The sequence below is a fragment of the Arachis hypogaea genome, chromosome 9, assembly GCF_003086295.3.
Source record: "Arachis hypogaea cultivar Tifrunner chromosome 9, arahy.Tifrunner.gnm2.J5K5, whole genome shotgun sequence".
Lineage (NCBI taxonomy): Eukaryota > Viridiplantae > Streptophyta > Magnoliopsida > Fabales > Fabaceae > Arachis > Arachis hypogaea.
Window position 1 is genome coordinate 107,291,289 of NC_092044.1, and position 5,735 is coordinate 107,297,023.

Consider the following 5,735-nt stretch of genomic DNA (forward strand, 5'->3'; position numbering starts at 1 on the left):
ACAAGCAACTAGAAACCGTCAGCAAAATAAACAAAGTTTTAAAAAGCCCACAAGCCGGGCCAACTACATAAATATCTAGAAAGAGATCAGCAAGCATCAGGAGCCTTCTTGGCAGCATCAGGACAAGGAGAAGGAGGGCGAGACTGAATAGGCACAGCATCTATAGTTCCATCCTCCCGATTCAAAACCTGGCAATCCGAATCAGGTGCAACCGGAGGAGCACAAGAGGTCGACACTTTGGCAGAGGACACAAGGGGAGGATCAGCATCATCATCACCCTCGTCATCAGGGACAATCTTGCCATCCCTGAAAATGTTGTCCAGATTGAAAAGGGCGAGATCGGCCTCGGGAGCAATGACCCGAACTTGCTCTTTCAAGTTCTCGTAAGCAGCAGTCACGTTGCCAACAAGATGACCTTGGAGCTCAGAATAATCTTCCCGGGCATTGTCCAACTCCCCCCTCAGACGCATCACCTCTCGATAAGTTGTAACGTAACTCTCTTTATGCATCAGGGCTGTGTCCTCGGCCAACCTCAAAGAAGCTGCCAGTGAAAGGGAATTCGCCTTCTCATTCTCTAGATCCTTCTCCAACTTGGTCACCTTTAATTCAAGTTCCTCCTTCAGCCCCTTCATCCAGTCAAACTCCTGCTTTGCCTCCTTCATAAATGCTTTGGTAGCATGGAGAGGAAGATTCTGAGCAGTCCAGTATATAGCAGCCGCCATATACGCCATCTGTACGTCATTTCGGGCCATAAATTCCAAATGATGAAGGATGGACACATCGTCCATTGAGAGGGTACCATAGGGACCGATTTGCTGATCCCCAAATTCAATGGCATTAAAATCGGGAGCGTTGAGGTCGAAAGGCTCAGCTGTTTTTTGTTTTTTATTGGGAGGAGCAACAGAAGGAGCAGCAGAAGTAGGGTGAGGATCCACCAGACGAACTCGGGGAGTAGGGATCACCTTCTTCACCCCAAGGGAACTCGGCACAGACGGCTTCACGTGCACTTGAGAGGATCCTTCCCCAGCCGCCTTGGCCGAGATATTTTTGGCAGCAGTCGCCCTCTGCGCTCTTTTAAAAGCTTTCATGGATTCATTATTCTTCACCGCCTCTGCAAATAAAACAGAAATTAAGCTACAAGTCGGAAAAGACAGTTACGAGTAATATAAAACAGATAAAAAAGGAAACACAAAATACCCAGCTCAGTTTGAAGAAGAGAGGGATTGGTTAGAAATTTCTTTGTGTCGAGATGGTGAGGTTGACCCCAGTATTCTTCCAAGATAGTCACAAAGGCTCGCTCAGCCTCATCCAACATTTCCCACGTATATCGGGACACCCTCACATCTTTTTGCCATTCCAAGGGAAAAGCAGGCTCATCATTTTCATCCAGAAAGAAGGGCCGAGCTCCTTCAACAGCTCGGACCTTGAAAAAGTAGTTTTTAAAATCACGGAATGACTCGTCAAACATGGAAAAAACCTTCTTTCCTTGGGTAGAGTGAAAGGAGACCCAAGCTGCCTTCTTTTTTACCACTCCGGGCTTAGTCAAGACAAACAGATAGAAAAAGAGAGATTGGGAAGCAGGGATACCAAAACCATTGCACAACAATTGAAAAATCTTTATGAAACCCCAGGAATTAGGATGAAGTTGAGAGGGGGCGACATTATAGGACCATAATAGGTCGATCTCAAATTTAGTGAAGGGAAGGGTGATACCCAGCTGACCAAAGAAAAAGTCATAAACATAGAAGAAAGGGCGATCGTCAACAACCCGAGTAGAGAAGCAGACTCTCTCGTCAGAAGAGGGAGGGACAAGTTCATAGTTCTTCTCATCACCAGGATTACTACAGACACTATGGAACTGCCTAAGCTGCGTGCAAAACTCAGAATCAACCAGAGAGACACACATAAGAACCATCGAGTCCACCCAATTGGCCATGCCCTCAGGGACCTGGGAAGGCATCTTTACAACGTTATTTCGGGAAGACATGAGGCCAACTAAAATCCTACAAAAAGAAAAGAAGAGCGGATTCCTTTAAAAAACATCTCGGATGAGGGGCAAAACAACTCGACGGACGAACAAACAGAGAAGGAAAACCCCAAGACTCAAGCCAAAAGTCCTGGGGCATCCCTTGGAGGCAGTAACAAAGCAAGGTTTTTTAGGAAATCTCTACAGCTCACGTCCTGACACTCATCAAAAAGAAAATAAAGTCTCAAAGGATACAAAGAAAGTAAAAACGCAAAGTCGCCACCCTTCTACAGTTCATTGTCAAAAACACCAAAAATGCCAAGCAGAAAAATAGCAAAGACGCAAACTTTTCCGGAATCAAGCAAAAATCATCAGCGAAGGCACAAGTAGAAACGACGACAACATAAAGAAAAAGATCCAAGCAACAAGAAAAAATATTCGCACCATAAACAAAGAAATTCCAAAGCATGCAACAATCGGGTATGATAAAAGCAGAAAGACCCAAACTTCCTCTAAACAAAATGCAAACTTCCCACATATAAGGAAACAGAAGAAAGAAAAAACAAACCTGGAAAAAGGTAGAAGAAAACCTCGAAAGTCGAAAGAACAGAAGCCACAAAGCCACCCCTCGAAAGCAGAAAACTGCGGAGGAAAAAAACCTAGAAGTCACCCCTCTTCCACAGAAAGCAGCGACAGAACAGATGGAAGAAACTACGAAAGAAACAGAAAATGAGAGAGTAAAGGGAGAAGTTACGAAGAAGGAGTGAAGAAGAGAAACCATTTTTTGATTGAGAAATTCAAAATAAAAGACCAAGAGAAAACGGGGCAATTAATGCCAATTAAATGCAGATATTAAAACCCTCTCGCGTTCCCAAAAAAGCGCTGATATAAAAACGCACGCTTTTAGAGGAAAACATTCTACATTCAAAAGCTGCTACAAAGGAATCGACAAAATGCTTGAGTTCGGCTTCACCAAAGAAGGACCGAAGTCAAAGACTTGACCTCAAAGAAGTCCGAGCTCAAGCAGAGGCACTGTTCATACCCTGGATCGAGCTGTCCGACCCGGGATGTTCGACAGACAAAGCGACTGACCTCTTCAGGTCAGGACAACCCGACCTTTTTCCAAAGAGCTCGACCAAGTCACCAGGAAAGCCCAAAGAAGGGCCCAAATAGAGGAACACGCCCCAAATCCTAAGGCGGCCCAAGCCTACAGAGAGAAGGGCAGTTCCCTTGAAGATAAGATGACCTCACTTGAGGATAAGATAAAGATAAGATAAGATAACTAACTTATCTTATCCACAGAAGGTCACATCTCACCATTATAAATACACTGGAGCACCCAGGTATAACTCATACTCTGATTCTACTCAATACCTGCTTAATACCCTTGATAACTTAAGCATCGGAGTCCCTTGCAGGTACCCCCCACCCTCTAGGGACGAAGGATCAACACCATCACCAAGTCCAACAAGTCAGATACGGCAGCTCCAGCCACCATCATCAAGTCGGACACAACAGTTCCGACCAGCACAGAAGATCTCGTCCGAGATCGACCTACAGTTTCAGGTAACTCCCGGAACAGATAGGATTTTTAAAATTTGAAAAATTGACTTGACTTTTAAGGAATAGCTAAGTTATAAAAATTTTTGACTAAGTCAACTCAAATTTTCGAAAATTATGAGAAAAAAAAGGAAAAGATATTTTTTATTTTTGAATTTTTAATGATGAGAGAGAAAAACATAAATATGACCCAAAACATGAAAATTTTGGATCAAAACACATGATGCATGCAAGAACACTATGAATGTCAAGATGGACACCAAGAACACTTTGAAGATCAAGATGAACATCAAGACTTATTTTTGAAAATTTTCAAGAAAAGAAAAACATGCAAGAAACCAAACTTAAAAATCTTTAATGCTTAGACACTATGAATACAAAAATGCATATGAAAAACAACAAAAGACACAAAACAAGAAAACATAAAGATCAAACAAGAGGACTTGTCAAGAACAACTTGAAGATCATGAAGAACACCATGCATGAAATTTTCGAAAAATGTATAAAATTTTTAAAACATGCAATTGACACCAAACTTAAAAATTGACTCTAGACTCAAACAAGAAAACAAAAATATTTTTTTATTTTTTTTGGTTTTATTAATTTTTTTGGATTTTTTGAAAATTAATTTTTGGAAAAACGAAAACAAAGAAAAAAATTTGAAAGATTTTTGAAAACTTTTTGAAAAGAAAATTACCTAATCTGAGCAACAAGATGAACCGTCAGTTGTCTAAACTCAAACAATCCCCGGCAATGGTGCCAAAAACTTGGTGCATGAAATTGTGATCATCAACAATGGCTCCAATGACTTGGTAGCGCTCTCAAACGTGAATCACACTTTGTCACAACTCTGCACAACTAACCAGCAAGTGGGTCGTCCAAGTAATAAACCTTACGTGAGTAAGGGTCGATCCCACAGAAATTGTTGGTATGAAGCAAGCTATGGTCATCTTGTAAATCTCAGTTAGGTGGATTTTAAATGGTTATAAAGGGTTCAAATTTAATAATAAATAAAGCATAAAATAAGATAGAGATACTTATGTAAATCATTGGTAGGAATTTTAGATAAATGTATAGAGATGCTTTGTCCCTGTTGAATTTCTGCAATATACTGCTTTCTTACTTTCAATCCTTCATACTCCCTTCCATGGCAAGCTATATGTAGGGCATCACCGTTGTCAATGGCTGCTTCCCATCCTCTCAGTGAAAATGGTCCAAATGCTCTGTCACAGCACGGCTAATCATTTGTCGGTTCTCGATCATGTCGGAATAGAATCCATTGATTCTTTTGTGTTTGTCATCACACCCAACAATCGCGAGTTTGAAGCTCGTCTCAGCCATTCAATCCCTGAATCCTACTTGGAATACCACATACAAGGTTTAGACTTTCCGGATCCTCAAGAGTGGCCGCCAAAGGGTTCTAGCTTATACCACGAAGATTCTGGTTAAGGAATCCAAGAGATACTCGCTCGTTCTAAGGTAGAACGGAAGTGGTTGTCAGTCATGCGTTCATAGGTGAGAATGATGATGAGTGTCACGGATCATCACATTCATCATTTTGAATTGCAACGAATATCTTAGAACAGAAATAAGCTGAATTGAATAGAAAATAGTAGTAATTGCATTGAAACTCGAGGTACAGCAGAGCTCCACACCCTTAATCTATGGTGTGTAGAAATTCCACCGTTGAAAATACATAAGTGATGGTCCCGGCATGGCTGAACGGCCAGCCCCCATAAACGTGATCAAAGGATCATAAGGTAAACCAAAAAAAATCCAAAGATGTCTAATATAATAGTAAAATGTCCTATTTATACTAGACTAGTTACTAGGGTTTACAGAAATAAGTCTAAATGCAGAAATCCACTTCCTGGGCCCACTTTGGTGTGTGCTTGGGCTGAGCTTGAGATTTACACGTGCAGAGGCTTCTTTTGGAGTTAAACGCCAAGTTGTAACGTCTGTTTGGCGTTTAACTCTGGTTTGTGACGTGTTTCTGGTGTTTTACTCCAGAATGCAACATGGAACTGGCGTTGAACGCCAGTTTGCGTCATCTTGATTCGAATAAAGTATGGACTATTATATATTGCTGGAAAGCTCTGGATGTCTACTTTCCAACAACATTGAGAGCGCGCCATTTGGAGTTCTGAAGTTTCAGAAAATCCATTTCGAGTGCAGGGAGGTCAGAATCTAACAGCATCAGTAGTCCTTT